Source organism: Molossus molossus, unplaced genomic scaffold, assembly GCF_014108415.1.
Source record: "Molossus molossus isolate mMolMol1 unplaced genomic scaffold, mMolMol1.p scaffold_m16_p_1, whole genome shotgun sequence".
In the NCBI taxonomy this organism is placed as follows: Eukaryota; Metazoa; Chordata; class Mammalia; order Chiroptera; family Molossidae; genus Molossus; species Molossus molossus.
This window is the reverse complement of record NW_023425344.1, coordinates 121,818,071-121,830,410: the sequence shown is the minus strand read 5'-3', so window position 1 is coordinate 121,830,410 and position 12,340 is coordinate 121,818,071.

The following is a 12,340-nucleotide window of genomic DNA, read 5'->3' as shown; positions in this document are numbered from 1 at the left end:
GGTTGGGGGAATGGGTGAAAAAGGTGAAGGGATTAAGAAGTACAAATTGTTGCTAGACTGACAAACCTCAAAGGGACCAGGGGTTGGGGGGTGGGAAGAAATAAACCAAAGAACTTATATGCATAACCAATGGACACAGACAACAGTGTGGAGAAAGGTAGGAGAGGGGCAGGAGTGGGGAGGAGGGGGTCAATGGGGGAAAAATGAAGAACATCTGTAATACATTCAACCTTAAAGATAAAAACAAACAAACAAACAAACAAAAAATCAGGTCTACTATGTAGGCTTTAAAGATAAAAAACAAAAACAAAAAAGAAAGAAACATCTCCGTTTGATTCCCAGTCAGGACACATGCCCGTGTTGCAGGCTCAATTCCTAGTAGGGGGTGTGCAGGGGGCAGCTGATAGATGTTTCTCTCTCTCTAAATAATCAATAAAAACATATAAAAAATAAAAGATCACTCTGGCTCCTGTTAGACTGTCATGGAGCAAGAAAGAGAGAAGAGCAGCTTGGAGGCTACTGTAATAGTTCAGGCAGGCATCGTTGTGCCTTAGGCCAAGCAGTGAGATGATAAAATGGGTCAGATTTGGGATGTGCTTTGAGGATCTAACAATGTTTTGATCATGGATGAGATGTGGAATGTGAGAGACAGAGGAGCTGGGTGACTTCCGGTCAAGATGGCGGCGTATCACAATTACAACCACATCACAATTACAACTAAACTACAGAACAACCATCCTTCAGAACTGCCTAAAATTGAGCCAAATGGAAGTCCTACAACTATGAAAATAAGAAGCCACATGGAGAGTGGCAGGAGGGGCAGAGGAATGAACCGGCTGGTCCCACACCCACGTGTGGTGGATAAAAATGAGGAGGGACACCTTAGTTGTGAAGGTCCACCCTGAGGAGTGAGGGGTCCCTGTCCCACACCAGGTGCCCAGCTCAGGGTTCCAGTGCCAGGAAGAGAAGTCCCCATAACTTCTGGCTATAAAAACGAGTAGGAACTGAGGCTGAGGGAGGCTGAGGTTGTTGGGGCCCCAGGCAGCTCCTCTTTTTTTTTATCCTCACCTGAGGACACCTTTTGCATTTATCTTCAGATAGAGTGGGAGGGAGAGACAGAGGAAGGGAGAAAGAGAAACATTGATGTGAGAGAGACACATCGACCGGCTGCCACCTCACGACCCTAACAGGAGCCAAGGACAAACTGCAACCGAGTTACATGCCCTTAGAGGGAACCGAACCCGGAACTCTCTGGTCCACAGGCCTGGAAGTTCTTCTTAAAGGGAGTAGCTACACCCTGGCCGGTTTGGCTCAGCGGTTAGAGCGTCGGCCTGCGGTCCGGAGAGACCCAGGTTCGGTTTCTGCTAGGGGCACATACCTCGATTGCACTTTGTCCCCGGCCCTGGTTGGGTTGTGCGGGTGGCAGCCATTCGATGTGTCCCTTTCACGTTGATGTTTCTCTCTCTCTCTCTTTCTCTTCCTCTCTCTCCCTCCTGCTTTATCTGAACAAAAAATGGAAAAATGTCCTCAGGTAAGGATAAAAAAAAAAACAAAAGGGACTAACTCCAACCTGCTCCCCCTGGGCTCCAGCTCTGGGGAGGCAGTTTGAAAGGCACTAGAGACCTATGGGAAAGAACTGAGTTGTTTGGCATCAGGGTAAGAGCTAGAGGAACAGCTTTCTCCTGGACAGATGTGCTGGTGGAGGCCGTTGTTCCTTTGGTGAGCGCTTCACCAACGAGGCCGGCAGACAGCCGCCATATCTGGGATTCTAGAAACCTGGCTCACACTGTTTTCCCTGCCCTGGTGATTCCCTGAGTGCCTGCCCAACTCAGCTTTCGAGTCTACCCAAGCTGTTTCCAGTAGCTTTACCATAGGAATGGCCTGTCTTGGCTCCTGCTACAAATTTCCCTAAATTCTCTCAAACAAGCAGCATCTGGTCTCAGGTAGCCCCATACCTCTTCTTAAGTGGCCCCAAGCCCGGCACTAGAAGCAGCCAGCCTTGGTTCACAACTTAGCTTTGCCTGGGCAACTCCAAGCCCAGTACAAGAAGCATCCATCTGCAGATTGCTCTGTAGCTTATGCCTGGTGGCCCAAGGTAGAACACAGACAGTGTCTGACTTGCCCTAGAGCCAGCACACCTAGTAGACAACTTCAGACCACATCGAAGTACCACCATCCAAACACTTCTACAAGCAACACATTCAAGAAGTGGACTCACAACTTCCAGTCAAATGGTGGCGTAGGTAGAAGCGGTATCGCATCACCCCACAACCACATCAAAGTTACAAATAAACTACAGAACAATCATCATTCAAAACCACCTGAAATAGAGCTGAATGGAAGTCCTACAACTACAGAATTAAAGAAGGAACTGCATCAAGACCGGTAGGAAGGGTGGAGGCAAACGGGCTGGCCCCACACCCACGTGTGGCAGATAAAAATCAAGAAGACACCTCAGCTAGGAATGTCCTCCCTGAGGACTGAGGGATCCCCGTCCCACACCAGGTGCCCCGCTCAGGGTTCCAGTGCCAGGAAGAGGAATCCCCATAACTTCTGGCTGAAAAAACCAGTGGGAACTAAGCCTCAGGGAGGTTGAGGTGGCAGGAGCCCCAGGCAGCTAGGGCCTGCACACAGACCTATCAGGCTCACTCACTCTAAGCTTGGAGGGGAGGCAGCTCCAGGGGCGCCAGAGACATACAGGGAAGAACTGAGCTGTTTGGCATTGGTGCAAGGACTGGAGAGGGGCCTTCTCCGAGTCAAACGTGCTGTCAAAGGCCTTTGTTCCTTTGGTGAGCCATTCCCTGGGGCAGCAGACAGCCGCCATATCTGGGACTCCAGCAATCTGGCTCACACTGGTTGCCCCGCCCTGGGATTCCCTGAGGCCCCGCCCCACCCAACTTTCAGGCCCACCTAAGCTGTTGCCAGCTGCTTAACCATAGGATTGGCCTGTCTTGGATTCTGCTTCAGGTTTTCCTAAATTCTTTCAAACAAGCAGCATCCGGTCTCAGATAGCCCCATACCTCTCATTAAGTAATACACAGAAACAGACACAGAGAGGCAGCCAAAATGAGGAGACAAAGAAACAGGTCCCAAATGAAAAAACAGAACAAAACTCCAGGAAAAGAACTAAGCAAAATGGAGATAAGCAACCTAACAGATGCTGAGTTCAAAATACTGTTTATAAGGATGCTCAATGAACTTAGTGAGGGCCTCAAGAGCATTAGAAAGGACCAGTCAGAAATAAAGAATACACAGTCAGAAATCAAGGAGGCACTAACTGAAATAAAAAATAATTTACATAGATTCAATAGTAGAGTAGGTAAAGCCAAGAAGCAAACCATTGATTTGGAATATAAGGAAGCAAAAAACGCCCTATCAGAACAGCAAAAAGAAAACAGAATCCAAAAGAGTGAGGATAGTATAACAAGCTCTTAGACAACTGTAAGCATGCCAACATTCGCATCTTGGGGGTGCCAGAAGGAGAAGAGACAGAACAAGAAATCGAAAACCTATTTGAAACAATAATGGCAGAAAACTTCCCTAACTTGGTGAAGGAAACAGACATACAAGTCCAGGAAGCACAGAGTGTCCCAAACAAGATGAACCCCCAACAGGCCCACACCAAGACACATCATCATCAAAATGCAAAAGGTTCAAGACAAAGAGAGAATCTTAAAAGCAGCAAGAGAAAAGCAGTTAGTTACCTACAAGGGAGTTCCCATAAGACTATCAGCTTATTTCTCAAAAGAAACTTTGCAGGCCAGAAGGGAGTGGCAAGAAATATTCAGAGTGATGAAAAGCAACAACCTACAACCAAGATTACTCTATCCTGCAAAGCTGTCATTTAGAATTGATGAGCATATAAAGAGTTTCCCAGACAAGAAAAAGTTAAAGGAGTTCATCACCACCAAACCATTATCATATGAAATGGTGAAGGGTCTTTTTGAAGAAAAAGATAAAATATATGAACAAACAAAATGGCAATGAATACATATCTATTAGCAATGGAATCTACAAACAAAATGAACAGGCAGAACAGAAACATTCTCATAGACACAGAGAATATTTTGTTGGTTGCCAGATGGGAGAAGGGCTGGGGGAATGGGTAAAAAAGGTGAAGGGATTAAGAAGAACAAATTGGTTCCTAGACTGACAAACCTCAAAGAGAAGGGGTTGGGGGGCTGGGAAAAAATAAACCAAATAACTTATATGCATAACCAATGGACATAGACAACAGTGTGGGAAAAGGCGGGTGGGGGGGTGTGAGCAGGGAGAAGGGGTCAATGGGGGAAAAATGAGGAACATCTGTAATACATTCAACAATAAAGATAAAAAATAATAATAAATTTTTAAAAAATACATAAAATAAAATTTTTAAAAAAGAAGTGGACTCGGTACCAGAGCACTGCTGAAGTAAGTCTTGCTCTGTGTGGTACGCTCCTGCACAGCTGATCCTCCAAGATAATCAGAGGCCACAGCCAGTCCTTGCAGCTGATCAGCCTCAGTAAATCCCTCCCATTGATGTGCCAACAGCAATCAAGACTCAATTACAACAGAAGGGCAGACAGTCCATACGAGGAGTGCACCACAAGGGCCCAGCTTGGGTGATGAGGGAGACTGTGCCACTGGATCCTACAGGACACCTACTACACTAGGCCACCCTAAGAAGCCTAGGAGACATAGCAACTCTATGTACCTAATACATAGAAACAAACACAGGGAAGCAGCCAAAATGAAACAAAGAAACATGTCCCAAATGAAAGAACAGAACAAAATTCCAGGAAAAGAATTAAACAAAATGGAGATAAGCAATCAATCAGATGCAGAGTTCAAATCATTGGTTATAATGATGCTCAAGGAAGTTAATGAGAACTTCAAGGAACTTAAGAACTCCAAGGAACTTAGAACATCAACAAGATAAAACAGGATCAATCAGAAATGAAAGATGCACTAACTAAAGAATAATTTACAGGACCCTGGCCAATTTGGCTCAACAGAGTGTTGGCCCGTGGACTAATAAGTCATGGGTTTGATTCCGGTCAAGGGCACGTACCTTGGTTTTGGTTCATCCCTGGCCCTGTTTGGGGTCATGCGGGAAGCAACCAGTTGATGTGTTTCTCTCACATTGACATTCCCCCCCCCCCCCCCTTTCCCTCCTACTCTATCTGAAAATAAACGGGAAAAAATCCTTGTGTGAGAATAAAAAAAGAAAAAGAAGAAATTACAAGGAATCAGTAGTAGAGTAGTTGAAGCTAAGAGAAACCATCAATTTGGAATATAAGAAAGCAAAAAACACCCAATCAGAACAGCAAAAAGAAAAAAGAATCCAAAAAAATGAGGATAGTGTAAGAAACCTCTGGGACAACTTCAAGCATACCAACACATGCATCATGGGGATGCCAGAAGAAGAGAGAGAACAAGAAATCGAAAACCTATTTGAAACAATAATGACAGTCTACAGCCATATCACCCTGAACACACCCAATCTCGTCTGAAACAATAATGACAGAAAGCTTCCCTAAATTGGTGAAGAAAACAGACATACAAGTCCAGGAAGCACAGAGAATTCCAAACAAGATGAACCTAAGGAGGCCCACACCAAGACACAGAATATTGAAAAAGAGAGAATATTAAAAGCAGCAAGAGAAAAGCAGTTAGTCACTTACAATGGAGCTTCCATCAGACTGTCAGCCGATTTCTCAAAAGAAACTTTGCAGGCTAGAAGGGAGTGGCAAGAAATAATCAAAGTAATGAAAAGCAAGGACCTACAACCAAGGTTACACTGTCAGCAAAGCTATCATTTAGAATCGATGGACATATGAAGAGTTTCCCAGACAAGAAAAAGATAAAGAAATCCATCACCACCAAACCAGTATTATATGAAATGTTGAAGGGTCTTCTTGAAGATTAAAAATATGAATAATAAAATGGCAATAAATACATATCTATCAACAACTGAATCTGCAAACAAAATGGACAAGCAGAACAGACAATAGACTCATACATACAAAGAACTTTTTGTTCGTTGCCAGATGGGAGGGGTTTCAGGGGGATGAGTGAAAAAGGCGAAGAGATTAAGTACAAATTGGTTGTTAGACTGAGGAACCTCAAAGGGAAGGGGGAGTGAGGTTGGGAAGAGATAAACCAAAGAATTTATACGCATATATGCATAACCAATGGGCACAGACAATAGTGTGGGAAGACAAGATGGGTGGGAGCAGGGAGGAAGGGATCAATGGGGGAAAAAAGAGGGGACATCTGTAATGCATTCAACAATAAAGATAAGTTTAAAAAAAAAAAAGAAGAAGAAAGAAACAAACAAATAAACAAAAGACAGAGGAGCTGGGCTTGAGCCAGACTGGGGAACACCTGACTGCACGTGTAGAGTGCCACCACAAGGACCTATATACTCAGGCACAGGTGCACTCAGACGCACTCAACCATCACACAGCTGGATGCACACATTCCAGGGTGCCAAGCACAAGCATAGACCCTACTACCTGATGTCTGCCTGCCCCAACCTTCTCCCACATAAAAACCCCAGGGTCAGAGTCCTCCCCCCACCCCCAACCTTCCCAGCTCAGCCTCAGCACTCACAGGGCCCCACTCCCACCCCAATGTGTCCCTACCAACTCTCACTCCTGCCCATAGTAGTTCCTTTAGTGAGGAGACTCTTGATTCAGATTCTTCTCAGAAACCAGAGCCTGGCTCCTGACTCCAGCTCCCTGCCTTTGGTCTCACCTGTCCAGTCCCCTCCTCCATGACCAGATCCTGATCCCACACACCAGCCTGAGGCCCTACAGAAACTTATCACTCAACAAATATTTGTTCATTGCTCTCTGTGGGCCAAGCTCTCTGCCCTTTCACCTTGACTTGAAGGCCACGTTCACCTAATACCCACCACCTGCCCTATTCCCAGCCCCACTGCATTCACTCTGTGGGATGGCTGCCTGCCCCACCCCCCACCATATCCCCCAGCCTACCAGCCATGGACAGGCAGACCTTAGCCCCATCCACCACCAAGCAGCTGCACAACCTCACACAGGTGACTCAGTGCCTCTGAGACTTCATCTGCTAGAAAAGGTTGGCAGTAATTCTCACCTTCCAGACTGCTGTGGGCAATAATTCACAGGAAATCCTTATCCCGATGCACAGCACATAGTAGCTACTCAACAGTAGCTATTGTGCACTCAGGCCCACCCCTGCCTTACTGGCCTGTGTGGCTTTGAAAACAAAGCACACCTGGGACAGTGGCAATGCCCACACTCATCTCATGCCCCTGTGTAATCATGATAACCACCACTTGAGTGATGTTGGGGGAAACTAAGACTGAGTGGGTGACCTTGCCTAAGGTCCCCCAGTGAATCTGTTGTGGGACTCCTGAAGTGTGAGCCTGCCTTGTAAGTACTGGGCCATGCTATCCTGTGTGTGATGGAATATGTAACAGCCAATGGACCAGTAGACACCTTCTGCCCTGGACTGACAAAGACTATGACAGCCGGGAAGCCCCAAAAAGTCCACTCCCAAGGAGATAAGGTGGCAACTTGTCGCAAGGCTCAAGGTCTGGGAGTGGTTGGGGACCTGGTCCCAGGCCCAGCCCTGCTATCTACCCAATATGTAGCCTTAAAGGGCTCATCCAGATTTCTCACCTATGAAATGAAGCAGCGATATTCTTGGCTCAAGGGCTGCTCTAAGTTTCTGCTCAGAGGTTGGCAATTCCTGTGGCTTCTTACTGAGCACCTGCTATGTGCAAGTACTGGCCAGCTGACCAGTTTTGCTCATGTAACCCTCCTAAAAGCCATCTGAAAGTCCTGTTATAAATGGACACATGGAAGCATGGAGCAGTTAAGAAACATCCCTAAAACAAGTACTTCCAGGGTAGGATTTGCACTTGGGCTCAGCCACTCAGGTCCTGCCTCTGGATAGAGGAAAAGAAGCCAGGGACTTATTGATACCTGGGGGCATCAGAGCTGTTTAGTGGAGCCTCATACCCTGCTCATCACGCCCCCTCCCCAGAGCCCTCCTGTCACAGTAGCAACAAGGAGGTTCAGGTCACCCCAGAAGAGGCTCCAGATACCTCCGGGCTCTAACCAGACTCCAACTCCTACCTCAAGCATCAGCCATTTGCCTCCCAGCACAGGTGGCCCAGGACTGGGTATTCTCACACCAGCCTTGGCTGCTCTAGCACCTGCCTCATTAGGCCTCATTTCCTAGTCCTTTGCACATAGGGTGGCTATAAAATAATGGCCACCCAATGTCCATTATAGTGCCGCTTGCGCTGAAAGACAGTAGAAGCCCCAGACTTCAGAAAACAGAGGCTTGGCCCTGGCCAGTTTGGCTCAGCGGTTGGAGCGTTGGCCTGCGGTACAGAGAGACCCGGGTTTGGTTCCCGCTAAGGGCACGTACCTCGGTTGCAGTTTGTCCCCGGCCCTGGTTGGTCGTGCGGGTGGCAGCCACTCTATGTGTCCCTTCACATCGATGTTTCTCTCTCTCTTCCTCTCTCTCCCTCCCGCTCTATCTGAACAAAAAATGGAAAAATGTCCTCGGGTGAGGATTAAAAAAAAAAGAAAACAGAGGCTTGCACAGTGCCCACAGTGTCTCTAAGCAGCCCCCAAAGCTCCTTGGACTTGAGCGTGAGGTGGGAGCTGTGTACTGATGACCACAAGCCCCAGAGAGAGCCAAAGATCACAGAAGGGATACTGCCACACCCTTGAGGCCCACAAGGTAGAGGGACAATTGAAGGGGCCCTGAGTGCCAAAACAGAGAAAGGGCCAGACCCAGAGGCCTCAGGATGGGGATCAAAGGAGCAGGGGGGTGGAAGGCGGGAAGATGGCCAGAGAAAAGGCAAAGAAAATGACAAAAATCAAAATTAATAAAGTTTTATTAAATATCTATAAGACAACACATTGTCAAGTAATAATGAACCTAACTCAAATAGGTATATATTAATGACTTTTAATGTGGAGTGCCAGCAACATTCCTAGGGTATGGGGTTTGGCCTGTAAAATTCAAAGTGCCAGGGGCCTGCCTATGGTCTTCAAATGTGCCACCCCAAAAATATAGATGTATCCCTCAGGAAAAAAAGGGTCTCCATAATAATTTGAGATTAATTTTCTACCATGTGGGGGAATGAAAAAGCAAGAGAGGAATTCAGGTCAGCTATAAAAAAATGAAGTGCTGCTCCTCACAAATTAATCTGTAATGGAGTCCCTGAGTCACCTCAGACACTGCCCTGCCATGCCCTTGTCAGCCTCTTTATCCCTAGGGGAGAAGGGGTACCCACCTACCCTTAAGCCCCTTCGCATTTCAGCACCTGGGTTCACCAGCCTCCGGTTTTTTCCACCTCTTAAGTGAAAATCTGCCACCCCTCTTCTTTCAAACCTAAATGAGTTAACTCATGTGACTTTAAAGAAGGAAGCCAGAGAGCTGGGTTCAAATTCAAAGGTCTCAGACTCATCATGTGATCCCAGGCAGGACCTACCCTCCCTCGCTAAGTCTTGGTCTCTTGTCCGTGAAATGGAATAATGATGCTTAGAGCAAGGCTGCTGCACAGACCAAGCAGGCCACAACTGCATGAGATCCTGCTTTTTAAACAGAATGGACTGCACTGGGCTTTGGCTAACAAAACAAAACCCAAAGAAAAAAGGTTTGTGCTAAACTATGTTGAACCCCGAAGAGGTGTTTCACCATTGGCCTTTCTGAGCTCTGTCTGGGGAGGTGAAGTTTTATTGTTCCCCATGGTCTTTTTGCCAGGGCTCACTGTCTCTTTCTGCCCTACCCAGTAGAGAGAGGCACTAGACCTGAATTGGTGGGTAAGCAGGTTTGAGGGGGAGGAGTGGTAGTGAGTAGAGCAGGCTTGGCTCCTAGAGGTCTGAGTCAGCAGCAGACAGGGCGGACCCAGTCCTCGCATGCTTAGGGAGATGGTGCAGGAATGTTCCTTCAGCCCAAGGGCTCTGCCCACCACATCCTGGCTCTTGTGGATGCAGCAGCCTCAGCTCTGGCTCAAGAGATGGGAGGTGCCTGGAGCTTTGTTTGATGGCTTCTGCCAGGGGCCTTCAGAGGCAGCCTGAACCTAGAGATTGGCCCAGGAGTGCGCAAGGCCAGGCCAGAGCCTGCCAGGAGCGGAGCTCTGGTCCGAAGCATCCACCAGCACGCTGGGTGATGCAGCCAGCTGCCACTCCTCACTAGACCTCAAGTTCCTTGTCTGTGCAAGAACTGAATGTGGTGGTATTAGGTGATGGGTGATCCCAGGTGGCTCCCCAAGAAGGTGGTACAGGTGCAACTACATGTGTGTGACACCTTTGCTATGTTCATGTGTGACTTTGTGGCAGTATGTGTGTATCATTGTGTGAGGAGAGTATGGCTGCGTGCATGAGACTGTAGTATGGCTGTGATGACACAGCTGAGACTGATGCTGTAAACAGATAACATGTAAACATGGCCAAGTGTGGACATGGCTGTGAATGTGACAGTGTGTGGCACTATGGATAGGAGTGTGACTGTGAGAGCACATGACCATGCATACATAGCTAATGTGCCTGTAGAAAGGTTATGTGACTGTGTGTAGCCATGTCTGCTTTGGGTTGGGCAAGAGTGTCTGGGACCATGTGGATGTGTGGATGACTGTGTGGCTGTGCCACTAGATGTAGGGGTGGTGGTGAATTGGACCTAGGACTACATGTCTCCCCCAGACCTGGCTCTGCTCCAGCTGTGACACAGTGGTTCACAGCCCTCCTGTGTCCAGGAGGTAAAAGGATGCAGGATCTGAGAACCATCCTCAACACCTCACATGTGGCCACAAAACAGACTCCTTTCCTGGGCTGGGCCAAGACTGGGTATCAGCGGTCCCCAACCCTCAGGTCCTGGTAGTTGCCCAGGGCAGAAAGAGAGGCCTTATTTTCCACCCCCCTCAAAGCAAAATGAGGGCAGGAACTGGAGGCGGCTGGGCCTAGCTCATTCTGGAACATGTTCCTGGCATGTGACTGAGCCAGCCAGCAAGCCATGCCACCACAAGGATACTCCCCCACACCATTCCCCCAGTCCTCTGCTGATAAGGGTTCTGGCCAGCCCCAACAGATCTCAAATTCCTCCAATACCCCATCTCACACACAGATAGAAAGAAACCAGCAAGAGGAGCTGTGACATTCTCAGTCCATATACACACTCCTGGCCATATACACACGTATGTGTGACATTCTCCGTTCCCACCACAAACAGGTTATCTCAGACTAGAGATCTCAGTATGTCTGGAGTAGGCCTAGCCCACTGCAAGATTTTCACATTTTGGTTCTTCTAGGTCCAAGCTGACCTGGTGTCAGGCCAACTCCCTCACCCTGAGGATGGGAGGTGTGGGAGATGGTCCCATCAAAGAAGGGACACGAGAGCACAGTCCCAGGGCAAGAAGCATTAACTGCACTGGCCAGTTTGGCTCAGCGGTTGAGCGTCGGCCTGTGGACCAGAGAGTCCAGGGTTCGGTTCTCATGAGGGGCACATACCACACACACAAAAAAGGCATGAACAGGGACTTTCCAGGCACTATGGGTTAAGAAGAGCATTCTCACCCCATGTAGATTGGCCTCAAGAAGGAGCCACCAACCCCACCCTCACCACCAGCCCCCTTGCTGTGGTCAGATTGCCCTGTGCAGAAGGCTACCTGGAGGTCAAAGCTCAGAAAAGAATAAAGGGAGTGGGAGAGTCCAGCCGGTGTAGCACAGTGATTGAGCACTGACCCAAACACCAAGAGGTCGCTGGTTCGATTCCCCGTCAGGGCACATGCCCAGGTTGTGGGTCAAATCCCCAGTGAGGAGCATGCAGGAGGTGGTCAATTGATGTTTTCTTTCATCGATAGTTCTATCTATCTCTCCCTCTCCCTTCCTCTCTCTCTAAAATCAATATAGAAAAAAAATTATAAATGGAGCAGGGGAGGTCCTCAGAGGGACTGGATATGAAGGAAAGAGAGGAGGGAGCAGGGAAGGGAAAATTCCACAGAAAGTCCCAAATCTGTCCTAATTTTGACCCAGGGTCAAGGGCCCATTCCAGAAGTTCCCCTGAAGACATTCTGCCCTGAATGGGGAGCCCTGCTGACCCCTCTGCCGCTGTATCTGCCATCTCATCTCACTGCCCTGAGCTCCCAGACCCCTGGCCTGGCCAAAGCCTCCTCTGATGCCCGGATCCAGACACTCCTCCCTTCACCAAGTCCCCATTGCCTCAAAAGAACACCTTGGTTTCATCACACTCCTCTTTCCCATGTGTGAAGAGTCCAGTTCATCCTGCCTGGGGCCACCCCATGGACAGGGCTGAGGAGTCCTCCTCAATTTCCAACATGGAAGCTACCTCATGG